A 27,739-nucleotide genomic window follows, 5' to 3' on the forward strand; every position below is an offset into this window, starting at 1 on the left:
TTGCTACCTGGCTCATTTGCATGGGTAGCAATCTTTCACATGAAATAGCCAAATACCTGCGGGAAATCCTGTGGGTTAGTATTTCGACTGTAGATTGCAACCTCTCGGGGCAAGGAACTACCTACTGTACCTGATTGCAGGTGAGTAATTAAACCTAAATCTAAATCCAAGATCCTTCCATTCCAACAGGGTAGTTTCTTAGTTTCTTCTCCTTCTCCTCTATGTAACTAGCATGGCCAGAACTCTCTCGTCAGATCTCTCTCCAAGCTAAGAGTGGCAATCCAGGAAGAAGAAGCCTTTCTCCAGGCCAAGGAAGACTTCAGTCTTCAAATCTGAATCAAAGGAGTCAGTCAAGGAAGAGAGAGAAGAAGACAACGAGAGGAAAAAAGTGCTAAGACAGATGTCACCAAGCAGAAGAACAAGAAGGACCCATTGGCATTAGGAAAAGTCCTTATCTTTCTTCCCACTACACATAAAAGCATACAGAGCCCAAGAAACTTGGTCACTCACAGCATTCATAACCCTTCCAGCTATAACACTGAGGTTATAGCTGGAAGGGACTAATTCCACATGAACACAGTCATTCATTTCAATAACACTGAGGGAAATTAACTAATTAATAGAACCATCTTCTTTAGCAGTGCAAAGAAACTGGATGCAATAGGGGATGTAGAAGGAGATGATATACTTGGGAACAGAGAGCTTACTAAAGTCAATCATGTTTCCAGGTCATCTTTGAAAGAACTTCTAGCCAGGAAGAGATGGGCTGTCAGCACTTTCACACTTATACAAAAGCTGTAGGAGTGGTCTGTGTGGTACTACACTTGTGGCCTCAGTCAAGGCTGTATTTACATCTCACATGCTTCTAGGTGCATGATCTTCAGTGCCCTCCTTTCCTCCACTCCCCCAGACACCCCCCAGAATCTTGATAGTCCCCCCACTCCTGCTGGCAGTAGAGCAGTGCTTCTTACCTGCACCTGCTTCCTCTTCTGCCAGCTTTGATCTGAAGTCTGAACACACAATGCTGAAAGGACCTGTGAGATTGCGGGTCCTCGATTGATTCAAACTTCAGATTGAAGATGGCAAAGGAGGTGGCAAACGCAGGTAAGAAGTGCCATGCTCTTTCTGCTGGAGGGAGAGGATTGCACCAACATGAAGTCGAAGCACAGTTCCCACTAATTATGATGGATTCTTATTTATTTATGTAAGGGACCCTATAGGCCCTCACTAACTAAGTTGACCAGCTTAAGCCCTAGGCTAGATTTGGATAGGAGGGAATAGTTTGCTGACCATCCCTTAGGCGCATCTCCAGAAAGGCTTGCCTGAGTTGGCCAGTTAGCTCCTTAAAAGCAGCAATGGTCAAGAAATAGTGTGGTTTTTTTGAACTGGAGTTTTTGAGAAGCAAGAAAGTGCTTCAGGATCTCCAATTTAGGCCCCATAACCCAATCCAGAGTAAGAGACCTATCTTGGGCTAGCACCCCCCGAGGTTGGGAAGGGAGGGTTTTGTGGGCATGGAAGAAGAGTTTTGAGAGAGCTGTTGTTTTTGAGAAGAGTTGTCCTTTTGCGATCCTGATCCTACCCAGAAGGATTTTCACTCATGCCTGTGGAAGGTCAAGCTACAGTGCTGTAATTCCTTCAACCCATATCAAAGAAAAGCATTGACCTAACAGAGAAGAAATGTTATGCTCAGGCTTGTGAACCCTTGGATCGACGGGAGGATGGCATACCTTAGGAAGTGGAGGCGGTACAGAGAAGGGCGACCAGGAAGGTGGAGGATCTTCATCGGATGACGTACAAGGAGAGATTGAAGAATCTAAATATGTACACCCTGGAGGAAAGGAGGAGCAGAGGTGATATGATACAGACTTTCAGATACTTGAAAGGTGTTAATGATCCAAAGACAACAACAAACCTTTTCCGTAGGAAAAAAATCAGCAGAACCAGGGGTCACGATTTGAAGCTCCAGGGAGGAAGATTCAGAACCAATGTCAGGAAGTATTTCTTCACGGAGAGGGTGGTGGATGCCTGGAATGCCCTTCCGGAGGATGTGGTGAAGACCAGAACTGTGAAGGACTTCAAAGGGGCGTGGGATAAACACTGTGGATCCATAAAGTCAAGAGGCCGCCAATGAAGAGTGGGTGACTCGCCAGAATGATGGCTACTGCCTGGAGACAATACCCTTATTAAATAAACATACACATGCTTACTGTGACTCCAACATCGCTCTAAGCTTCAACAGCAAGAGGAAATGTGGAAAAAAGGATTCACACTCACAAAGAGGGGTGTAGCTGGCTTGTTACGGCGGTTACTACCCCAAATCAAATAAGCCTGATACTTCACTTTCAATGCATATACAGTATAGTTCTCTGCTTCAATGGCAGGGGAGAAGAAAAACTGATACTTCACACATCCAGCAGAGCTCTCTGCTTCAACGGCAGGGGAGAAGAAAAGAGGGTTCGCACTCACAAAGCGGGGAGTAGCTGGCTTGTTACGGCGGTTACTACCCCAAACCAAATGTGCCTGATACTTCACTTTCGATGCATATCCAGCATGGCTCTCTGCTTCAACAGCATGGGAGAAGACTGATACTTCACGCATATCCAGCATAGCTCCCTGCTTCAACGGCAGGGGAGAAGAAAAACAACCAATAAGGGCTGTATAACATAGTCTGGGTAAAACAAATAAGCATGGGTGTAGCTTGCTTATTGGCAGGGGAGAAGCTTGCTTATTGGCAGGGGAGAAGAAAAACAACCGATAAGGGCTGTATAACATAGTCTGGGTAAAACAAATAAGCATGGGTGTAGCTTGCTTATTGCGGTGGCTACTACCCCTAACTAATCAAGCTAGATATTTCACTTGGATGCAGCTCCATCACTGCTCTCTACATTAAAGGTGGGGGTGGAAGGGAAATAGAACCAAGAGCTAAGAGAAACAGATAAGTATGAGAGAAAAAATGTGTGAAGCTTGCTGGGCAGACTGGATGGGCCATTTGGTCTTCTTCTGCCGTCATTTCTATGTTTCTATGATCTGTAGGTTCTCCCGTCGGGTGGCAAGGCAGACAGGAGTAACCAGCTGACCCTCGGCACTGGAGACTGAGGCAACTGTGAAGGCAGACGAAGAGTCGTGACGTCGAGGAGAGGAACTGTGTCTTTGCCACTGGAAGCCCCCCCAGGAGGAGCCCATAGGGACCCAGGCCACTGGGATTTAGGTGGACTTTTGAGAGGTCAAGGAGTTGAGAATTTGGAGCAAGGGCTAACTGGAGCTTCACCCCTGGAAGCCCGCAGTCCCCCCAGGAGGAGCCCGTAGGGACCCGGGCCGCTGGGACTTAGGTGGGCCCTTGGAGACGGTGGTCAGAAGAAGTCCAAGGTCAAGTGCCAGAGGGTCGTCGCTTACCAGTCCGAGGTCACACACCAGGAATCACCGCTTGCCAGTCCGAAGTCAGGAACCAGGAACACTAAGACGAGACAGGAACAAGGATCAAAGCACTAGAAGACTCACCAAAGCAAGCAGACTCAACTACGTGGAACGTTGCCAAGTCAAGGAATGACTGTGGAGAGCCTCCTTATATACTTCCCTGTGCCTTACCCTCCATGCATAGGTGAAGTCAATTTAAAGGACGAGGCCCCTTTAAATTCAGTGGGGAGGCGCGGCCTCACGCCTATGGTGGCCATCTTGGATCCTGGCCGCAGGGGAAGGGCAGCCCGATGCCGCAAGGGGAAAGCAGGGTGCTTCCCCTGCCAACAGCCACCACGGAGGCCCGCGCCAGTGTAAGGGGGAGATGGACCTGACTTCCCCGGTTTCCTCGACGCTGCCGTGGCGGGCCTGCCGCCATGGGCGAGGTAGGGGTTCGCGGCCGCAGCTGTCTGCAGCCGCGGAACACAAGAAGAAGATAGTATATATGAATTTTGACAAGTTTTGTTCTTGGGTTTTGGGAGGGATATTTTTGCCACCTGTCCATGCCAGAGAGAGAAGATATTTTTTAATTTGGGGCATTTTTTGGAACTAACCCAGAGAACCAGAGCTAACGTCAGAAAAAAAAATTCCAGCCCCCTCTAGGAGCCACTCTCTATGACTCAGGACAGTTTGGTCTTGCCCTAGTGTTTGTCATCCAAATGGACACTGATTCAACTGTGCAGGTCTGAGACAAGCAGTACTTCTGGAATTTTGTTGTGGGAATATCAATTAGAGAATTTTAGAGGTCCATATTCAAAGCCATTTAGTTAAATAACCCACAAGTTATCTGGCTAAACAGCAACTTTTTAAATATTTGGTCAATTATCCAACAAAATTATAGCCGGCTAAATCATTATCCGGATATAATTTAGCCGGATAAAATAAAGGCATTCCAGGGCATGACTAACTTAGTCAATTTTTTATTATAACCATTAACCAGCTAACCCCTAGATTCATCAAACTGCTATAATATCGAGAAAGGGGCATGTTTAGGGTAGTTTTTAGAATTACCACACAGTCGGTAACATACCACTTTGCGTAGGAAGTATCACATGGTGTGGTAAATATTTTGCAGGAGAGAGAGAGAGAGAGAGAGAGAGAGAGAGAGTGCTTCTATCATTTGGAGTGAGGAAGGGCGCTGAAGATGAGATTTCCATAGTGTTCTCTCGCCCTACCTTGAAGGACTCTATAACAGGGTACCATCAAGCTAGGCCGAGATAACATAGTAGAAGTCTCATATTTGTACAGTTTTCCTCACTCCATATGACTTCAAATCTTCACTGAGGTGTACTGTGCTGTTCATATATCTCACTCTGCATGTAAAACTGGCCCCCAAACCTTAAACCACCACCAACACCTCACCTTGAGCTATTACCTGGCGCTCCTATAGTCATATAAATAGTTGAATACTGTAAAGGTCTCCCCAGAAGCTTTCTCTTGCACTTTCTCACTCCACTCCTTCCCTCTTGCCCTCTCTCCCTCTCCCTCCCAAGCCCAGAAATGGCCAAATGCAATTCGCAAAATTTATCATGAATTGCGTTATGGCTGTTTTGGGCATATTGCACAGCTTAATGCCAGGAAAAAAGGTGTAGTTATTTCCACCATTAAAACCATGCGATAGCATGCATTATGCTACTGTACAGTGTGATATTGCCTTTCATTTTAATTAATCCCACCTAAACCCCTCTCTAATCCCTCCCCTTCCAAAAATTTGCATTCACGCCATGCGATAGTACAATTATCACATGCATTGACGTTATCGTGTGCGTTAATGTGTTATCAGAGCAGGTCTTAAGTTATGTAGTCTTGTGTGGCTGGATAATCAGCCTCTTAACCGGATATCTTCAAAAGATATCTGGTTAAATGGCAGTCCTATACCAGTTTTTAAACTAGATGATGGGGGAAAGCCAACAGTTGCTCAGAAGCACATGGTTCAAAATGACGTATCTTTGAAGGATACTAAGAGAACACGGAAAATAGGGCATCCCAGTAGAGAGGGTACAATAAATGCCAAAGTGGATCAGATACATTTAAGTAAAGTGCAGAAAGATTCCAAATTACCCCATCAACTGATAGGCAGGGTGTTAATACAAACAAAAAGCATACTTTGAAATGTCTGATACAAATGGCTGCTAGAAACCTAAAAAATAAGATGGGAGAGTTAGAGTGTATAGCACTGAATGAAGAGGCAGATATAATTGGCATCTCAGAGTCCTGGTGAAAGGAGGATAACCAATAGGAAACGGTGATACCAGGGTACAAATTATATCAAAATTATAGGACGGATCAAATTGGTGGAGGAGTGGCACTATATGTTAAAGAGAACATTGAGTCAAACAGGATAAAAGTTCTGAAGGAAACAAAATGCAATGCTGAATCTTTATGGATAGAAATTCTAGGTGAAAAAGGGAATAAAATAGTAGTGGGGGTATATTACCATCCTACTGACCAGAATGAACTAGCAGACAATGAAATGCTAAAAGAACTCGTCTTCACACACCCCACAGGAATCTAAGATTGGCAAATAAAGGACTACTTCCGATACCATACATAAAAACAGCACACTTAACTCAGGTTAGAGACAGAGCAAGCTCACTCATGGGGTCAAAAGTTTGGAATGCCATGCCCTTCAAACTCAGACTTCAAAATGACCTCAGGCAATTTAAGAAGGATTTAAAAACATGGCTATACACACAGGCTTTTACCACTGCGAAAGGAGATTCTTAGAATAGCTATTTTACTGTTTTCTTTAATTAAGGTTTTAGTATTTATTGTGTATTTTATATTATTAATGATGTTTTATGCTGTTAGAGAATTACGGTATTGTTCTGGGACGGAGGCAGGTCTGTGATGAAGTCTGTTGAGATGCTGGACCATGGTATGGTAGGTGCTGGAAGTAGCTGGAGTAGGCCCCAAGGCCTTCCGGTAGGTGGCTTCTGTTGGGCGCAGATGGGACAGGAGTACACATAGTTACAAGAGTCTTGCATCATGTTGGGCCACCAGTAATATCTCCGCCGCATCTCTAGGGTCCTGGTACGACCTGAATGTCCTGCCAACTTGGAATCATGAGCCCATTTCAGAACTCATTCATGTAATCTATGTGGGACGACTGTTTTCCCCACTGGAACAGTGGTGGTCATGGCAAGGGATATGCAGGCAGGATCAATGATGTGTCTGGGAACATCAGGAACATCCTCTGGTTCAAAGGATCTCGATAGTGCGTCAGCACAGAGGTTCTTGGGACCTGGGCGATAACGTAGGACAAAATTGAACCGTTCAAAGAAGAGTGCCCATTGGGCTTGACTGGGATTCAAGAATTGAGCCTCTTTCACGTGCTCAAGATTCTTATGGTCCGTGAAATGGTAAATTTATGTTGCGCCCCTTCCAACCAGGGGCGCCACTCTTGGAGCGCCAGCTTGACGGCGAGAAGTTCTCGGTCATCCACGGTGTAGTGCTTCTCTGTGGGAGAGAACTTGTGGGAGTAGAACGAACAAAGTTCGTCCTAAGCCAGAAAACTGGCTTAGGACGGCTCCCGCTCCAATTGCGGAGGTGTCAACTTCGACAACGAATGGACGTCATGGGTGTGGATGCTGAAGACAAGGACCGGAACAGAAGACTTCTTTTAACTTCTGAAAGGCGGCTTGTGCTTTGGGTGTCCACAAACAAGTGTTAGCCCCTTTCTTGGTTATGGCAGTGAGCGGAGCAGCTAGGGTAGAATAATTGGCAATGAAGCTCCAGTAATAATTGGTGAAACCAAGGAAATGTTGTAAGGACCTTAGGCCTACTGGCTGGGGTCAATCTCGGACCCCTTGGACTTTCTCTGGATCCATGGAGAAACCTCGATCAGATCTGATGTACCCTAGGAAGGGTAAGCGATTTCGCTCAAAGAGGCATTTTTCTAGCTTGGCATATAGATGATTTTCTCTTAGACATTGGTGAACAATTCGAACATGATCTCGATGGGATTCGAGATCCTTGGAAATGATCAAGATGTCGTCGAGATAAACGACTACGAATGAGTACAAGAGGTCTCGGAGGATTTTGTTCATAAAGCGTTGAAAGACCTTTGGGGCATTGCATAGCCCAAAGGGCATCACCGTTTATTCAGAGTAACCATCCCTTATATTAAATGTGGTTTTCCAGATATCTTCGGATTGGATGCGTACCAGATTGTACGCACCCTTCAGATCCAACTTGGTGAAGATCTGTGCCCCTTGAAGGTGGTCAAACAGCTCACTGATAAGGGGCAGAGGGTAACGGTCTTTGCAGGTTATGGCATTGAGCCCCCTGTAATCAATACAAGGGTGTAGACTGCTGTCCTTCTTCTTAACAAAGAAAAAGCCCACTCCAGCGGGAGAATCAGAGGGACGAATGAACCCTTTTTCTAGGGTCTCTTTGATATACACAGACATGGCTAGAGTCTCTTGGTGAGGACTCTGGACACGCATGTCACGTGATGTAGGAGAGCGGGAAGCCCTTACTGCCCTTGGGAGGCATCGTGCCCGGCAAAAGCTCTATGGAGCAATTGAATTTGCATAACGGAGGCAAGGAATCCGCCTTCTGTTTCGAGAAGATGTCTTCGAACTCAACATACTGAGTAGGCAAACCAGATAGAGTGGTAGACTTCATGACAGAGACTGCTGGGGATACTTGACGTAGGTATGTCTTCTGGCATTTGGGGCCCCACTGCACCAACTGCAGGGAATGCCAATTGAACTGGGGTTCGTGGATATGGAGCCAAGGCAGCCACAAGATGACTGGGTGTGTGGAACATTTTAACACATAGAAGGAAATTTCCTCTTCGTGGAGAGTGCCCACTGTAAGACGGACAGTCACTGTTCGATGGGTGATGAGCCCTGGAAGATGTTCTCCTTGAATGGAGGCGATGCTGAGGCTCACATCTAATGGCTGAAGAGGAATGTTCAGAAGCTTGATGATGTCCTCCATGATGAAGCTGCCACTTGCTCCTGTATCAACCAGAGCAGTGGTGGCAAAGGAGTGGGTCTGGTTGCCCAGAGAGACAGGAAGCAGGAGTTGGGGGCCGGTGACAGTAGCGCCTAAATTCGGGGCCCCTGCCGGGCTCAGGCATTGCAGTTTTACGGACAGGCCGGACAGAATTGCCGAAGATGTCCGGAAGTGCCACAGTAAAGGCAAAGACCCTCCTTCCTCCAACGGAAGCGTACAGTCGGAGTCAATCGTCCACGGTTGTCCTCCAGAGGTTCCACCACGGAAGAAGGTGGTGGTGCTGGAATCTTGACTGGAGGACTCTGGCCATGCTTGGCACGCGATGTAGGAGAGCGGGAAGCCTTTACTTCTAGGCACCTTTGCCAGAGACGATGGTCGATCTTCCCAGTGAGAGAAATCAGGTCCTCCAGAGACATGGGAGTCTCACAGATGGAGAGTTCATCTTTGAGAGCGCTGAAGAGTCCGTCTAGGAAGATGGCTTGCAGACAATCTTCTTGCCACCCAAGCTCAGTAGCCAGGGTCCTAAACTCCACCGTATACTCAGAGAGGGTCAAAGACCCTTGGCGGAGGTGGAGTAGACTGTGGCTGGTGACAGCTTGTCGGCCGGGGTCTCCGAAGGTCTGCTTGAAGAAAGCAATAAACTCAGTGAGCTTGGAAAGCATAGGATCAGAATGTTCCCATAAGGGAGAGGCCCATGCCAGAGCCTTCCCTTCCAGGCGCAAAAGGATGAAGGTCACTTTGGTTGATTCCTTCGGAAACAAGGCTGGTTGCAGTGCAAATTGCATGAAGCACTGATTGAGGAAACAACAACAGGATTGTGGGTCCCTATTGTATCAGGGAGGTGCAGGGAGCGCCAATGATGCTTTGGGTAGCATAGAGGCCGATAGGCCCACGGGATTGGCCAGGGCTGTATCTCGCAGCTGGGAATGAAGCTCTTCCACCGAAGAGGCTAGCGATTCCAAAGCCCTGAGATGTTCTTGGAATGTGGCAGCCAAACACGGTTGGGCCCTGGAGGCAGGAGATTCTGCCGAGTCCATGGCCTTGGCAACTTGTTGTGCTTGGAGGTGAACCCTTGTCCTGGAGCAGTGGAGAACGGCTCCCTGGTAGGGACCATGGAACACCTGCCCCCAGGGGGTGGAGCACAGGAGGAGACAGAGGCTGAGATGAGGTTCACCACTGGAAGCCCGAGGTCCCCCCGGGTGGAGCCCATATGGACCTGGGCCGCTTGGACTTAGGTGGGCCTCGCAGGGTCTCCTGGAGAGGTAGTAGAGAGGCGTGCCCACGATCAGCAAGGTTGGCCTGGAGAGGCAAGGAAGGCCCAAACAGCGTAGGAAATGACAAGGCAAGAGACAGAGCTGTGTCGGGGCCCTGTTGCACTCATAATATTGTGTACTATACATTGAATGTCATGCACACTATTTAGTGTGCAAATATAAAATAAATAATTGTTTTGTTGTCATATTATTATTGTCCAGTATATTGTATGCCGCACATTTTTTTGTTGTGATTTCTCTATATGTGTGTGCTGTTTACTCCGCCTCTTCTCTGTGCTATCGCCCAGAGATATACCCATGCCAGAAATAATATTCAAAGGTGATAATTCAGAGGAACTGAAACAAATCTCAGTGAACCTTGAAGAGGAACTAGGGCAAATTAACAAACTAAAGAGTAGCAAATCACCTGGACCAGATGGTATACATCCCAGGTGCTGAAAGAACTGAGGAATGAAATTGTGGACCTGCTATTAGAAATTTGCAAACTATTAATAACATCATCTATGGTACCTGAAGACTGGAGGGTTGCCGATGTAACACCAATTTTTAAAAAGGTACCAAGGGGTGATCCAGGAAATTACAGACCAGTGAGTCTGACGTCTGTGCCAGGCAAAATGATAGAAACTATCATAAAGAACAAAATTGCTGAACATATAGATAAGTATAGTTTAATGGGACAAAGCCAACATGGATTTAGCCAAGAGAAGTCTTGCCTCACAAATTTGCTACATTTTTTTTTAGGTCATAAATAAACCCATGGATAAAGGTGAGCCAGTTGATATAGTGTATCTGGATTTACAGAAAGCATTTGACAAAGTCCCTCATGAGAGACTTCTTCAGAAATTAAAAAGTCATGGGATGGGGGAAGTGTCCTATTGTGGATTGCCAACTGGTTAAAAGATAGAAAACAGAGAGTAGGGCCAAATGGTAAATTTTACCAAAGGAAACGGATGAATAGTGGAGTGCCCCATAGATCTGTTCTGGGATCACAGTTTTGAATAAATTTAATAAGCGACTGGAAATGGGAACAATAAGTGAGGTGACGAAAATTGCAGATGACGTAAATGGCTAAATTTTAAATCCCCTGCGTGTGGGGGAAACAGGGGGGTGTGTGCACATCTTCAAAGGATCCCTGCCATGTGCGTAACTCCTGTTACACGCAGATGTGCCGGGCTCAAGAAAAGGGGTGGTCCGGGAGCGGGGAGGGGTGGGGCTGGAGGCAGCCGGTACAGCGACAATTTGCTGCTGTGCCGGGGGATCGCGTGCCGGCAGCCTGCTGCCGCACAACTTACACCAGCTCAGGAGCTGGCGTAAGTTCTACAACAAGGAAACTAAAATAAGGTAGGGCCTTCTAAGGGGTCGGGGAGGGGAGGGGAAGAGGGAGGGAGGGTAGGTAGGGGAGTAGGAAAGTTCCCTCCCAGTCCGCTCCTTAATTGCAGCGGACTGGGAGGGAACTGGGGGAGGCTTGATCTCGCCACTGCACGAAACATGCAAATTTCTACCCACCTCTTGCGCGCTGCACCCCAGATTTTATAACATGCTTGTGCCGGCGAGCACATGTTATAAAATCGCACGTCCATGCGCGCATGCCAGGATGTACGTGCACATATACGTATGCGCATATTTTTTAAAAATCTACCCTAAAGCTGTTAAATCACAAGAGGTTTGTGAGAAATAGCAAGAGGAAATTACAAAACTGGGAGACTGGGCATGTGAATAGCAAAGGAAATTTAATGTTGAACAGTGCGAAGTGATGAACTTAGGGAAGAGTAACCCAAACGCGATCCCCCGGCACAGCAGCAAATTGTCGCTGTACCGGCTGCCTCCAGCCCCACCCCTCCCCGCTCCCGGACCACCCCTTTTCTTGAGCCCGGCACATCTGCGTGTAACAGGAGTTACGCACATGGCAGGGATCCTTTGAAGATGTTACTTGATGCAACTGGCTGATATGTACTCACTTTGCTATACAATTATGTTACTTGATGAAACTGTCTGATTTGTAAATATCTCTTTATTCACTCTCTCCCCCCCTTTTCTGATCCTAGTTAATTTTCCCTGTTTTATTGTAACTTTCTCACATCCTTATTATTGTTTTACTGTATTTAAAGTTGCAATTGGGAAATTTGTTTATTATGTTACACTTTACCCTACACACATTGTTAGCTGTAAACCGGGTTGATGTGATATTAGTCATGAAACTCGGTATAACAAAAACAATAAATAAATAAAATAAATAAATAAAATTATAACTATACAATTGTTAGGGTTTGAGGTGTTGGAGAGGCTTCTTGGGTACTGCAGAGATGGCCACTCCCACGGGGAGGAGCGCCGTGAGGAACCGCAGTACTAGGCTAGACTCTATACACGCAGACACAGAGAAGTTGTATTTATTGTACAGCTCAATGGTACTGCCCGGGGAGCGGGCAGCAGTGAAGGTAACCCAGTGAAGTAGTCCAGGGGTCTTCAGCAGAGGAGACCAGTCTCACACTCGAGTTAGTGATAGGCAGCGCGGCGTAGCAGGAACAGGTCCCGGATGTGGACACCAAGTGCTGAAGCTGAAGATGAGACAGGCTGAAAGGGTTAGTACTCACTGAAGCAGAAAGCTGTATTGTTGAAGGTCCTGGCAGGCAGAAGTAGTTCAGTGGCAGGCACCAGATTAGGGAGAGCAGGCCCTCGACAAGTGAGAACCTGATATCCCAATATAGGTACCTGAAATAGAGCAGAAGGGTCCCCGAGGAGTGGGTACCCAGGTTAGTGGAGAAATGCCCCGAAGGGCAGAGAGAGCTTCCTGCGGCAGTTGGGAAGTGGCAGAGCAGTGTAGACCGGAGGCAATCCAATCCTTGCTAACTCAGTTTATTAGCAATCGAAGGGCAGGCTAAATACCAGGATGTGATGACGTACACTCGGAGGGGACGTCCCCGAGGTTCCCGCCATGACGTGGATAAAGATGTGGGTGGCATGCGCGCGTGCACCCTAGGAGGCTCTCAGGAAAAACATGGCGAACACCGTCGCTGTTGCCGATCCAGGGACACTGGAGAGAGCGGCATGAAAACGTGGCAGCAGCCATCTTCCCAAGGCTTGAGGAGAGAGAAGGAAGAAAGGTGAGGCACAGAGGTCGAAGTCGTCTGAGACCAACGGACGCAACAGTACCCACCTTCAAAGGGCCCCCTCCAGACCCCCTACCTGGTCTTGGTTTTTGAGGATGTGATCAATGAAATTGACGAAGCATCTCTTTGTCCATGATATTAGCCAAAGGTTCCCAAGAGTTTTCTTCTGGTCCGTATCCCTCCCATGACAGTCCGACAAAGCATGGAGCAAATCGAGCAAATGGAAGCTTAAGTCTCAAATGTTTTGTAGAAAGCCAAACTTTATCTCCAGGCTAGAATTCAGAAGCCTTGCTTCGGTGAGCGTCATAGCCTTTCTTTGCTCTTTGTCCTGCTTTTTGGAGCATCTCTTTAGCCTTTCTCCAGAGCTGCTGTATATCTTTGGCAGTAGATTGAGCTGCCGGGGATGACACAGAAAGTGGAAGTGGTAAAGGTGGTAAAGGTTGTCGTCTGTAGACCACTTCAAAAGGAGTAGATCCAGTAGATGATGCTGGATTCGAATTGATGGCAAATTCAGCAAAGGGCAACAATTCAGCCCAGTCATTCTGTCGTGAACCGACATAGGTGCGGAGGAACTGTTTGAGAGTTCTATTCATTCTCTCAGTTTGGCCATTTGACTAAGGATGATACGCAGAGGTGAAGTCAAGTGTGATGTCAAATTTCTTACACAAGGCTTTCCAGAACTTTGCTGTAAATTGAGCTCATCTGTCAGAAACAATATGTTTAGGCATGCCATGTATGTGAAAGATGTGACTGATGAATAACCTAGCAAGTTCCATGGCTGATGGCAAGCCAGGGAGAGCCACAAAGTGAGCCATCTTCGAAAATCGATCCACTGTAACCCAAATGGTATTGATACCTCTGGAAAGTGGCAGGTCCACCACAAAATCTGTTGCAATATGGGTCCAGGGCACATCCGGTGCTGGCAAGGGTTGAAGCAGGCCCCAAGGATGTCCGGGCGGAGGTTTCTGTCTGGCATAATCGGAACAGGAGGCTACGTAAACTAGAGTGTCTTCTTTCATGGTGGGCCACCAATAGTACTTTTGTAGCTTGGCCAGTATTCGCCATTGACCAGGGCGTCCGGCCAGTTTCGAATCATGAGCCCGTCTTAGCAATTTCTTTCTTAGATTGCAGGGTACAATGGTCTTGCCCGGGGGTACCGGATGTGTAGCTGTGAGAACCACTCTCTTCGAGTCAATAATATGCTGGGGTTCATCAGGTACATCCTCTGAGAGGAAAGAGCAAGGTAATGCATCTGCTCTGACATTCTTGTTAATAGGGCGATATTTCAGCAAAAAGTCAAATCTGTTGAAGAACAGGGATCACCTCACCTGTCTATGGTTGAGACGTTGAGCATGACGGAGGTACTCCAGATTTTTGTGATCAATGTAAATGGTAATCTGATGTTGTACACCCTCAAGCCAGGGGCGCCATTCTTCAAATGCCATTTTTATTGCCAGCAGTTCTTTATCCCCAATGCCATAGTTCTTCTCCACTGGTGAGAAGCGTCGGGAAAAGAATGAACAGGGGTGCAAGATTTTTGAATCACCGGTCTGGCTTAGCATGGCCCCTACACCTACATCAGAGGCATCAACTTCCACAATGAAGGGTTGAGTAGGGTCCGGATGGCAGAGACATGGTTTGCTTTGAAAGGCGTCTTTTAACTTCTGGAACACAATCACAGCTTCCATAGATCAAGTAGCAGCGTCGGCTCCCTTCTTAGTCATTGCTGTTAAGGGAACAGTTAATGAAGAGTAATTTGTAATAAAGGTCAAGTAATTGGTAAATCCCAAAAATTGTCTTAGAGCTTTTAGGCCCGTGGGTTGTGGCCATTTTTGAATACTCTCAAGCTTCTGAGAGTCCATTTGGAAACCATTGTTTGAGACAATGTAACCTAAGAAGGACATGGATTCTTTATGAAATTCACATTTAGACAATTTGGCGTACAAGCGGTTCTCGCGAAGTCTCTGCAGAACTCTTTTGACATCTTCCTGATGGGACTGCAGGTCCTGAGGAAATATCAAGATGTCGTCTAAGTAAACAACGACACATTGGTAGAGTAAATCACGCAGAATATCGTTCATCATGTTTTGGAAGACAGCTGAGGTGTTGCACAAGCCGAAGGGCATCACCAGGTATTCAAAGTGTCCATCCCGGGTATTAAAAGCCGTCTTCCATTCATCACCAGAGCGGATGCAAACTAAATTATATGCTCCTTTGAGGTCAAGCTTGGACAATATCTTGGCTCCCTGTAACCTATCAAATAGCTCCGAGATGAGTGGTAAACGGTAGCGGTCCTTTATGGTGAACTCATTCAGACCTCTGTAGTCAATGCACAGACGTAATGTTCTGTCCTTTTTACCCATGAAGAAAAATCCTGCACCGGCAGGAGACCTAGAAGGTCTTATGAAGCCTTTCTGGAGATTCTCCTGGATGTCTTCCGACATCACCTTATTCTCCACTACAGAGAGGGGTTAGACCCTTCCTTTGGGTGGTTCCCTATTTGGCTTCAAATTAATTGCGCAGTCGTATGATCTGTGTGGAGGTAACACATCAGCAGCTTCTTTTGAGAATACATCTTGGTAAGATGCATATTGAGGCAGCAACCCAGGCAACAATGGGGTAGTTGGCATGCATGATATTGGAGAGATTTCCATTAAGCATTTACCATGACAATCTGGACCCCAATGTGAAAGCTCCAACGCGGTCCAGTTGAATTGTGGCATGTGTTTCTGCAGCCACGGTAGCTTGGCCTTCTCTAGCACAAAGAAAGAAATAGTCTCTGCATGAAGAGCACCGGTACGCAACCTCACTGGTTCTGTAAGCAGAGTTACTTCACCCGGTAAGGGCTCTCCATGAATAGAGGACAATAGTAATAGAGGTGTCATAGTAGTGGTAGGGATCTGCAAATGTTCCACTAGATGTTTCAAAATGAAATTTCCCCCTGCCCCAGAGTCTACTAGGGCAAGGGTCTGATATTCCAAAGGCCCACAGATTAAAGACACTGGAAGAGAGAGTAGAGGAGAGGGTGCAGTTAGACCTAAGAAGAGTCTTCCCACAGAACTTAGGTCTCGGAATCATCTCTCTTTAGAAGTCAAATGACTGCGGCCCAGTTGCATTGGTTCTTCTTCACCAGCAGCAGGCCCTGGGAGTTTAGGCCTGGGTACAGACTTGACACGAATCTCTCCCTGGAGTGGTCTTCTGGGACTCTTGACCTCTTGAACTTTGTTGCAAATTCGGCGATCAATCTTTGCTGCCAACTGCATAAGTTCCGCTAAGGTCTCGGGCATCTCAAGAGTCACCAGTTCATCTTTCAACTGGGAGCTCAGGCCTTCAAAAAATAGAGTTTTCATGCACCTAGGGTCCCAATGTAATTCTGAAGCCAATATCTTGAATTCAATGGCGAAGTCTGGTAAAGGTTTGTTACCTTGTTTCAGATTAACCAAAGTTGATCCTGCTATCGAGTACCGGGCAGGGTCATCAAATACTGACTTAAATTGTTCAAGAAACCTGGCAAGATCATTCAGGATAGGGTCATTGCACTCCCACAGCGGTGAGGCCCAAGCCAGCACTCTTCCGTCCAGATATGAAAGGATATAGGTGGTTTTGGCATACGCTATAGGGAAATGGTTAGGTTGCAGAGAAAATAGCATGCAGCATTGATTAATAAATCCTCTACACTTCCAAACTTCACCCGCTAAGCTTGTTGAAGCAGAGAGAGGCACTGTAGACTTGACCGTCACTTCTGACGGTGTAACTTCTTTACCTGTGGCAGCCGGTGTATTCATCTGTGCGTGTAGCTGATTAAAGGCAACAGTCAAGTTGTCTAACGAATTCTGTTGTTCGGAGATTTGCTGGGTCAAGCCCGGAATGGCCTGCAAAGTGGTGAGCTGAGCCAAATCCATGGAGTTAGCAGTCTGTTTGAGGTGTTGGAGTGGATTCTTGGGTACTGCGGAGATGGCCACTCCCAAGGAGAGAAGCCCCATGAAGAACCGCAGTACTAGGCTAGATTCTATACACTCAGACACAGGGAAGTTGTATTTATTGTACAGCTCGATGGTACTGTCCAGGGAGCGGGCAGCAGTGAAAGTAACCCAGTGAAGTAGTCCAGGGGTCCTCAGCAGAAGAGACCAGTCTCACACTCGAGTAGGTGATAGGCAGCGCGGCGTAGCAGGAACAGGTCCCGGATGTGGACACTAGGGATGTGCAGCAGGGACAGATTTGTCCCATTCGGTATTCGTATTCGTCGGGACCCAAATCCGTTGCATCCGTTCTCGGGGGACCCCGATACGTTCATTAGTTACATATGTATTCGTTTCCCCCCAAAACTCCATCCCAACTATTTAAATTGAATTAACTACAAAGCCCCACCCTCCTGACCCCCCCAAAACTTGCCAAACGTCCCTGGTGGTCCAGCGGGGGTCCTGGAGCGATCTGCACTCGGGCTGTCAGTCGCCGGTATTCAAAATGGCGCCGATAGCCTTTTCCCTTACTATGTCACAGGGGCTACCGGTGCCATTGGTCAGCCCCTGTCACATAGAAACATAGAAACATAGAAATGACGGCAGAAGAAGACCGAATGGCCCATCCAGTCTGCCCAGCAAGCCTCACACATTTTTTCTCTCATTCTTATCTGTTACTCTTAGCTCCTTGTTCTATTCCCCTTCCACCCCCACCATTAATGTAGAGAGCAGTGATGGAGCTGCATGCAAGTGAAATATCTAGCTTGATTAGTTAGGGGTAGTAGGGGCAGTAACCGCCGCGATAAGCAAGCTACACCCATGCTTATTTGTTTTACCTAGACTATGTTGTACAGCTCTTGTTGGTTTTTTTTTTTCTTCTCCCCTGCTGTAGAAGCAGAGAGCCATGCTGGATATGCATTGAAAGTGAAGTATCAGGCACATTTGGTTTGGGGTAGTAACCGCCGTAACAAGCCAGCTACTCCTCGCTTTGTGATTGTGAATCCTTTTTTTCTTCACCCCTGTCGTTGAAGCTATGCAGGATATGCGTGAAGCATCAGTTTTTTGCTTTTTTTTTTTTTTCCCCTGCCGTTGAAGCAGAGAGCTATGCTGGAAATGCGTGATGTATCAGTCTTTCTCCCATGCCGATGCAGCAGAGAACCATGCTGGATATGCATGGAAAGTGAAGTATCAGGCACATTTGGTTTGGGGTAGTAACCGCCGTAACAAGCCAGCTACTCCCCGCGTTTTGAGTGCAAACCCTTTTTCTTCTCCCTTGCCGTAGTAGCAGAGAGCTCTGCTGGATGTGTGAAGTATCAGTTATTCTTCTCCCCTGTCATTGAAGCAGAGAGCTATGCTGTATATGCATTGAAAGTGAAGTATCAGGCATATTTGGTTTGGGGTAGTAACCGCCGTAACAAGCCAGCTACTCCCCTCTTTGTGAGTGCAAATCCTTTTTTCCATTACCTCTTGCTGTTGAAGCTTAGAGCGATGTAGGAGTCACAGTAAGCATGTGTATGTTTATTTAATAAGGGTATTGTGTCAATAGCCATCATTCTGGCGAGTCACCCACTCTTCATTGGCGGCCTCTTGACTTTATGGATCCGCAGTGTTTATCCCACGCCCCTTTGAAGTCTTTCACAGTTCTGGTCTTCACCACTTCCTCCGGAAGGGCATTCCAGGCATCCACCACCCTCTCCGTGAAGAAATACTTCCTGACATTGGTTCTGAATCTTCCTCCCTGGAGCCTCAAATCGTGACCCCTGGTTCTGCTGATTATTTTCCTACGGAAGAGGTTTGTCGTTGTTTTTGGATCATTAAAACCTTTCAAGTATCTGAAAGTCTGTATCATATCACCTCTGCTCCTCCTCTCCTCCAGGGTGTACATATTTAGATTCTTCAATCTCTCCTCGTACGTCATCCTATGAAGATCCTCCACCTTCCTGGTCGCCCTTCTCATGGTAGGAGCAATAGAGCAGAAGGGCTCCCGAGGATCGGGTACCCAGGTTAGTGGAGAAATACCCTGAAGGGCAGAGAGAGCTTCCTGCGGCAGCTGGGAAGTGGCAGAGCATCTTAGACTGGAGGCAATCCAATCCATGCTAACTCAGTTTGTTAGCAAACGAAGGGCAGGCTAAATACCAGGATGTGATGACATCACTCGGAGGGCACGCCCTCGAGGTTCCCGGCATGACGTGGATAAAAACATGGGCGGCGTGCATGCGCGCACGCTAGGAGGGCCTCAGGAAAATCATGGCAAACACCGTCTCCGTTGCCGATCCGGGGACACAGGAGAGAGCGGCATGAAGACGTGGCAGCAGCCAACTTCCCAAGGCTCAAGGAGAGAGAAGGAAGAAAGGTGAAGCATAGAGGTCGAAGCCGTCTGAGACTGATGGACGCAACAACAATGCAAGGTACCACATTAGGAGTCACCACTCAAGAAAAGGATCTAGGTGTCATCAATGAAAATGCGTAGAAATTTTCTGGTCAGTGCACAGTAGCAGCCAAGAAGGTAAATAGAATGCTAGGGATTATTAGGAAAGGAATGGAAAATAAAACAGAGAATATCATAATGCCTCTGTATTGCTCCGTGATGCGACCTCATCTTGAATACTGTACTCAGTTCTGGTCACCACATCTCAAGAAAGATATAGCAGAATTAGAAAAGGTACAGAGATGGGTGACCAAGATGATAAAGGGGATGTAACAATTCGCCTATGAAGAAAGGCTAAAGAGGTTAGGACTCTTCAGCTTGGAGAAGAGATGACAGAGGAGAGATATGATAGAGGTCTATAAAATAATGAGTGGAATGGAATGAATAAATGTTAATCAGTTGTTTACTCTTTCGAAAAGTACAAAGACCAGGGGACACACAATGAAGTTACTAGATAATATATCTAAAACTAATAAGAAAAAATATTTTTTTACTCAACGCATAATTAAGCTCTGGAATTTGTTGCCAGAGGATGTGGTGAAAGCCATTAGTGTACTGCATTTAAAAAAGGTTTCGACAGGTTTCTGGAGGAAAAGTCCATTACCCATTATTAAGTTGGACTTGGGGTAAATTCACTACATAATCTTGGGATAAGCAGATTGGAATCTATCTACTCCGTGGGATCCTGCCAGGTACTGTGACCTGGCTTTGCCATTGTTGGAAACAGGATACTGGGCTTGATGGACCCTTGGTCTGACCCAATATGGCAAGTCTTATGTTATGCTATTAAAAAAAAAAAAGCCCTTGCTATCCATGATTCCTCCTGTCCAAACACTTTCAATATCAAAATCATGTCGCAGGTCTTTCAGGCCTTGCCTTCCCACCCTGGGAAAAAAAATTGAACAAAACTGAGCAAAGTCGCCACCTTCTAGCTCCCATCTGACGCCACCATCCCCCACAAGGCCTCCCACTAACCCAGAATCATAGTCTGCGGCAATCCCAGGCACTTGCAGAAAGCTCTTAGCAGCTGCGCTAGAAGCATAAAGTATTGGTGTAAGTATTCAGCAGCTGCTGAATAGCTGCACTGATAAATTAATCATTCAGCAAGATTGCTCAGAGCTCTGCTGGACACCTGGAATTGCTGCAGACTGTGATCCTGGGCCACATATTTTAAGGTACTCAGGAGATAGGAGGCCTTGGGTGGGGGAAGGTGGTGTGGGGGGCAGGGTTGGAGGGTCGCAATTTTGCTCAATTTTTTTTACATTTTTTTCCTGTGGTGGGAGAGGGGAGGCCTGTGGGTCATCACCATGATTTTGGTACAGAAGGGGTTGATGGGGAGGGGATCACAGCCAGCAAAGACTGTTACATTTGGGATGAGGGTGGGAATTGGGATGGGGGTCTGCACTTATTATTATTTTTTTTTTTTTGTAAAGGACTGCCACTTAACTGGATAGTGTTTGAAGATATGTGGCCATACAAGGCTTCATAAGTTTAGACCTAACTGGTCATATTCAAAAGTTGGCTGGTTAGATATCCACCTTGAATATGGCCGAAGACCGGACTCCTAGTAATGTTATTTGTGGTAATTCCCCATGTGGAGAGTGTGATATGTGTCCCCTGGCTATTGCTGGTTCACAATGGCAACATCCTATTTCACGTTGATTAGTGTCTCTTCATTCTAGAACTAACTTTAGTTCTTCACTAGTAGTCTACTTAAGAACATAAGAACATAAGAAATTGCCATGCTAGGTCAGACCAAGGGTCCATCAAGCCCAGCATCCTGTTTCCAACAGAGGCCAAACCAGGCCACAAGAACCTGGTAATTACCCAAACACCAAGAAGATCCCATGCTACTGATACCAGTAATAGTAGTGGCTATTCCCTAAGTAAACTTGATTAATAGCAGTTAATGGACTTCTCCTCCAAGAACTTATTCAAACCTTTTTTGAACCCATCTACACTAACTGCACTAACCACATCCTCTAGCAACATATTCCAGAGTGTTGTGTTCATTGCTGTCCGACGTCTCTGCTCCGCTCACCTTAACTTGTTGGCGACTCCCTTTGGGGTTGATGGAAAGCTAGCTGCTGCGACGTCTCCAGGCCATCCTCCTCCGGCGTTCCCAGACCGGCTCGATGCTGCAAGCCGCATGTTGACCAGATGCCTAGGGGCGCGCGCGCACAGCCCGACTGATGTACCAGCGTTGGCGCGAACCTCAGGGGCGTCCCCCTGAGATGACGTCACCAGCTCTAGATATTTAATGTCTCAGTTTTCGCTAACAAGACGAGTTAGCATGAGGTTCGCTTCCTCCTGGTCGCTGCGGATGGGATTCACTCTCTGCGACCCTATCTACTCTGCCTCCTCGGACTTCACTAGATGTACCCACTCTTCGGGGGCCTCGCTCTCTCTTTTTCTTTGCAGGTCGCAGTCCGGAACCGGTACTCGCTCCTCGAGGGCCCACGTCCCGGACATGCTCCTGAATACCGCTTCTGCTAAGAAGTCATTGCTGCTTACAACATTGTGAGTTTCTCTCTATCTCTCGGAGCTTTCCCTGGGTACAGGAACTCGCTCCTCGAGGGTCTAATGTATACCATCTCCTGGGCTGCCTTAAGAGACTATTGTGTGAGTGTTACCATTAAGGTCTTGTTCCAGTACTCTGCATTTACTGCCTACTTACTGTCTTAGTTTCTCTACAGCTCAGCCACCCTGGGATCGCTGTTCCAATACCTGAGGGACTACAACCCAGCCAGGCCCTTCCAGCTCACTACTACCACCTCTGGTGGTTTACCATATTGTCTAATAAAAGAACTAGTATGTGTCTGTCACCTACACTAAGCCTGACCAGTGGTCCCTCTCCGGATTTCCCCCGAGGGCGTGGTTACCTGCCACTGGTCCAAGGATCCACCCACAACTACTCTAAATAACTACAGATTGCTAAATACCAGCTTTAACAACAGAGCTTTCTGACAGATTGCTAACTCCCAGCTTTCTCTACAGAGCTTTCACAACAGATTGCTATCTCCAAACGGAGATCACAGCAGATTCACATCACAGAGCTTAATTATGCGTTGAGTGAAAAAGAATTTTCTACGATTAGTCTTAAATGTGCTACTTGCTAACTTCATGGAAAACCCCCAGTCCTTCTATTATCCGAAAGAGTAAATAACCGATTCGCATCTACTCATTCAAGACTTCTCATGATCTTAAAGACCTCTATCATATCCCCTCTCAGCCGTCTCTTCTCCAAGCTGAACAACCCTAACCTCTTCAGCCTTTCCTCATAGGGGAGCTGTTCCAACCCCTTTATCATGTTGGTTGCCCTTCTCTGTACCTTCTCCATCGCAACTATATCTTTTTTGAGATGCGGCGACCAGAATTGTACACAGTATTCAAGGTGCGGTCTCACCATGGAGTGATACAAAGGCATTATGACATTTTCCGTTTTATTAACATAAGAACGTAAGAACAAAAGAACATGCCATACTGGGTCAGACCAAGGGTCCATCAAGCCCAGCATCCTGTTTCCAACAGTGGCCAATCCAGGCCATATGAACCTGGCAAGTACCCAAAAACTAAGTCTATTCCATGTTACCGTTGCTAGTAATAGCAGTGGCTGTTTTCTAAGTCAACTTAATTAATAGCAGGTAATGGACTCCTCCTCCAAGAACTTATCCAATCCTTTTTTTAAACACAGCTATATTAACTGCATTAACTGTTTGCTTTTTTGACTGCTGCAGCACACTGAGCCGATGATTTTAAAGTATTATCCACTATGATGCCTAGATCGCTTTCCTGGGTGGTAGCTCCTAATATGGAACCTAACATTGTGTCACTACAGCAAGGGTTATTTTTCCCTATATGCAACACCTTGTTCTTGTCCACATTACATTTCATCTACCATTTGAATGGACGAATTAAAAGGAGTGTTCATTTGTGCTTGATTCAGCACAGGAGTTGTATTAATACAGCTAAAATGATGGCTTCACTTGAAGCTCACTGCTTGCAATATTCACACTCCTTTCAAGATCTGAAATGGACAATTTTGGAACAAGTACACCTGCCCCATAGAGGTGTTGAAATACAAGTTGCTTTGAATAAACCAGGGATTTTTTTATTGAGATACGGTGTCTCCCCGGGGTCTTAATGAGATTATCAATTGGTAATTTTTGATCTAACAGTGTTGGATATTTGAATTATGCATGACTGATTATGTCATTTCCGGACTGCTTATAAACTCTTCTGTTTATGCCATGTCTTTTAGAAACTCATACAACACCAGAGAATTGATTTGTGAAACTTATAAGATGCTAAGAGGAATGACTTGCAGTGAGCAATATCATTTTCAACCAAACCAATTACCTGTGAGGTGTGAGCAACGCTGTGTAATGATCAATCCCCCTGAAGCAGATGTCCACTGAAACGTGAATTCATGTCAGGGTTCGGTTTATGTATGGCCTGCAAGCTAAGTATTTTTTCAGTCTTTTTATGCTCATGCATGCACTATTAGCAACTTGGACTTTGAGAGAGATACAAGATATACATTCACTTTGTTACCTGATTGGTCTAAGGTTATTTTTTAAGTGCAAAACAAATTCTAAAAAATAAATTAAAGTCGACTTAAGCTTAAGAGCAACCCTAATGTTATGAGCTGACTCAGCGTTGGTCCCACATATTTTGATAAAATTAAATAATTGGATTTGTATGTACATTATCGACCAATTAACCACATCTTGTGCATTGATAGGTTTAAAGTTATCCAGCTAAAGGACTTGCTAATTGCACTTGAACTATTTTTGGTTGCAGTACATTTATTTTGGAACACCTCAACAAGGAGTCTGGCATCTTCTTTAAGAATGCAAGGTGCCCTAAAGCAAGAACATCCCAAGCATGAGTACATCTGAGAGAAAGAGGATGGAAAGATTGTGTTGGACCCCACCCCTGTGAGCTTAGGGCACCGGAGGATGAATCCTCTTCCCTGCTGGAAAGAACCCCGGCACCCCAGGGCAAGTGGACTGTGTTGGTGTGAGGTAGGAGAAAGGGGCCTTGGGGACGACAGTGTGCCCTTGCATTCCGGGAGGTCCTCAAAGGAGTGGGAGTCACATTTATTTATTTATTTATTTATTTATTTACAAATTCTTATATTCTGCAACTTCCAATGCATTAATCGTTCAGCATGGAGCACATAATAACAAACAGAATATATACTTTAAACGCAAAATCACAAAACAGGAGCTTCGATTAAAATAAATAAAATCATAAATCAACTTGCAAAAGCCCGCTGAAAAAGGAATGGCTTTAGCTTTATTTCTGTACTGAAGTGATTAGGTACAGCTCTCAATTCTCTTGATAATCCATTCCATGTAAGAAAATGCTCTGGAACGCGTTTCTTGTAATGCATAATCATATAATGAGGATGCAAGCAATAATTTCCGATCACCTATTCGTAAAACTCGAGAAGGAACAGAGAATTGGTTTGTACTTTTTTTAAACAGGCTTATTGTCAATTTGTTTATAATTTAAAACATGTACACTTATCTACCCATTTTTAAGCCACAGTGCCCTGCCCAGGCTCCCCCATCCATGTATAGATTATGAAGCCTGGCTCCTGGTCTCACCTAGTTATATGGCTTTGAGATGAGAGAGCGGCTGAAACCTATCCAAACATGCCCACTCTTGGTAAGGTTTTGCAGAAGTGGCAGCTGAGTTAGGGTAGCCCTTATTTAATTTAATTTTTACTTTATATTTCACATTTTGGGACTGGTCACTCACTTCAAAGTGGATTTCATTCAGGTATACTAGGTAGTTCCCTGTCCTCAGAGGTTTTACAGTCTAAGTTTATCCCTGAGACAATGAAAAGTGAAACGACTTGCCAAAGTTTACAAGGAATGCCAGTGGGATTTGAGCCCTGGCTTTCTCGGGTCTCAGCCCACTGCTCTAAGCACCAGGCTGAGACCTCACAATCTAGTTACGTGTTTTCACCTCTTCTTCCATCCACTTGCCCACGCCAACAAGAAACTGCTTCCAGACTTCAATTCGGCAAGCTATTGCTTATTGGATGGGGTGGGGAAATGAATATTTTATTTATTTATTTATTTATTTATTTATTTATTTATTTTTATTTATTGTTTTTGTTATACCGAGTTTCATGATAGGCATCACATCAACCCGGTTTACAAATAACAAGGAGTGTAAAGCATAACGTAACATAAAAACAATATTTTCAATAAGAACCTTGAACTTTAAATACAGTGAATCAGAAAAAGGGAGAGGGAAAGTTACAAAAAACAAGGAAAATAAACTTGGGATGGAAGGGGAGAAATTGAACAGCACAATATTTACATTTCAGCCTATTGATACATTAGAATAGCAAGTGAAAAAAAGACTATAAAACTGTACATAGGTAATCAAATGAATAAATATGACACAGTTGTGAATGGTAATAGTATGATAAATATTCAGCAGGAATTAGTGAGAGAGGGTTTGAGGTTGGCCCGTTCCATTTCCAATTTGTAGCAAGTCAGAGATTGGGTCAGACAGGGCAGGGAAGCCTATCCTACAGACAGAAACCTAGAATAGGATGGCAGGCAAGCGCTGAAAGACCCATCTAGTCTGCCCCTCACTCTATTCCTGCTGCTCAGGTTTTCCAGACCCAATCTGGATTGTAAAGACTCTGCTCCATGCCATCTAACATTGCTTCTTTATTGTTTCCAAATGTGTAAGGGCACCTGGGAAGGGAGGGCAGGTCAGCAGAGGGATGCAAACTTGAAGAGGGTTACCTGTCTGAGGGAAAGGCAAGGGGAGGGGAAGGAAGTTAAAAGGCAAGACAGGAGGGATACGGTAAACAAACTCACACACCTCAAACTTATAAATAATTATGCACAAGAAACAGCCATTTTTCAGTGGAAAGGAATTTCTAGAAACAAGGAGTAGCAATAGGAATTCCTTCTTCCCAGAAAGTGTGGTGGATGCATGGAACAACTTTATCTGCTGTCACCTTTTTGTATTGCTGTGGGAGGTGGGAGGGGCACAAAATGCTTGAATTGAGGTTACCCTACCGAAAGAGAAAAGGGAAGGGAGAACAAATATTATAGGATGGAGGGGAAAAGAGCTCGGTGAATCCTTTTGGAAAGGCAGAGGAGGGAAAAACAGAGGGGGCAAATGTAGGAGAGAAGAGGGGAGAGGGGCCCAAGAGAAAAAGAAAGAAGTGGGAATTGCAAAAACAGCTCCCCTAGGCTTGAATGGAGCTGTACAGCTGCAACCAAAGGGACTTATGGCTGCCTGGGGACTCTGGAGTCCGTTTCTGCCACATGACCAGAACGTTTGCCCAGATTATTGTAAGCCCTCTGGGGACAGGGAATTACACATCGAGCCCAAACGTAACTCACCCGGTGCTACCAATGAAAAGGCGTGAGCTAAATCTAAAAAAAATTACAATAACTGAATAAACGGTGCAGGACAAGCAAGCTCAACATCTTTAGTGAACATAAAGAAAGTTGGAAGCCTGCATATCTTTTCTTATTTATGTTTACTGACTTTAATGACTTACACACCTTTGAAATATGGCAGAATTAAGCTAAGGTTACAAATCTGCATCTTTTTTTGTGCTGTACAATGGTTTCTATCTTACGATGTTTAAGAAATAGAAATATGTATGGAATGGGTGCTGTGCTCACTTTCATTGGTTTCAAGTTCTCCGCTTGTTTTCCTCCGTCCACTTCCTACTCGTTATTTTCCTATCATCCTGCAGACATTCTGGAGCTTCATTGCACTTTTTTCCTACGGCGCCAAGTGCCATCTTTTCACGCCTTTATCAATATTTTAGGATTGGGTGCTTATCTCACATTTAATTTTTTTTTTTTTTTTTTTTAGTTACTTCAGAACAAATGTTCACCAGTCACATGGACTTCAATAGCTGGCATGCTGCTGGTCCAGCGCTTTATAAATCCATCGTGATGTCATGCACATGTTAAGAAGTGTCCCCATCCACACAGGATACACGAAACATCAAATGCTTTTGAAATAAATGAATGAATGAATGAAGTCCTGGGTGACGTGATGGGCGAGAGCCAGAAAGTGAGGGAGGTGAGCAGAGATAGTTCTCCTGGTACCCGAGCTGCTCCTTTACCCTAGAGGCATGGGGCAGAGCACTATGAGCTCTAAATGCTGAGAGGCAGGGATTTTACTTATTTATTTATTTTTATTTATTTATTTATTTATAACTTTTATATACCGGCATTCGTAAAAAAAACATCATGTCGGTTTACAGACAACTGAGAAAGGAAATTACAATGATAGATGGAGGAAGGATAGGAAGTTAAAAGGTGACAACTTTACTGTAGAGCCAACGGGCGCCACAGTTATTAAATGAGATTACATGTGGTTAACCAGGTTGGACATAAATTAATTATATACAAGAGGCGACAGAGTGGGGGGTAGCGCGGGGTGGGGGATGAAGCGCATAGGGGAGGCGGGGTGGGGTAGGAACTGTACAAGGGGGCAGGTGGTGGCGATGGGAAGGAGAGGTGGTGACTGAATATCAGGAAGTCATAAAAT

General features: G+C 45.6%; 1 long non-coding RNA gene across 1 annotated transcript in view; it reads left to right on the forward strand.

The window, feature by feature from the left end:
- LOC115086837 overlaps positions 1-27,369 on the forward strand; it is a 35,513-nt gene extending 8,144 nt beyond the window's left edge. The window contains exons 2-3 of the long non-coding RNA XR_003855348.1: positions 23,448-24,213; positions 27,056-27,369. This is a non-coding gene — a long non-coding RNA (uncharacterized LOC115086837). The remainder of the gene's footprint in view (positions 1-23,447; positions 24,214-27,055) is intronic.
- The last annotated feature ends 370 nt before the right edge of the window (positions 27,370-27,739 follow it).

This window comes from Rhinatrema bivittatum, chromosome 3 (genome assembly GCF_901001135.1).
Source record: "Rhinatrema bivittatum chromosome 3, aRhiBiv1.1, whole genome shotgun sequence".
NCBI classification, from domain to species: domain Eukaryota; kingdom Metazoa; phylum Chordata; class Amphibia; order Gymnophiona; family Rhinatrematidae; genus Rhinatrema; species Rhinatrema bivittatum.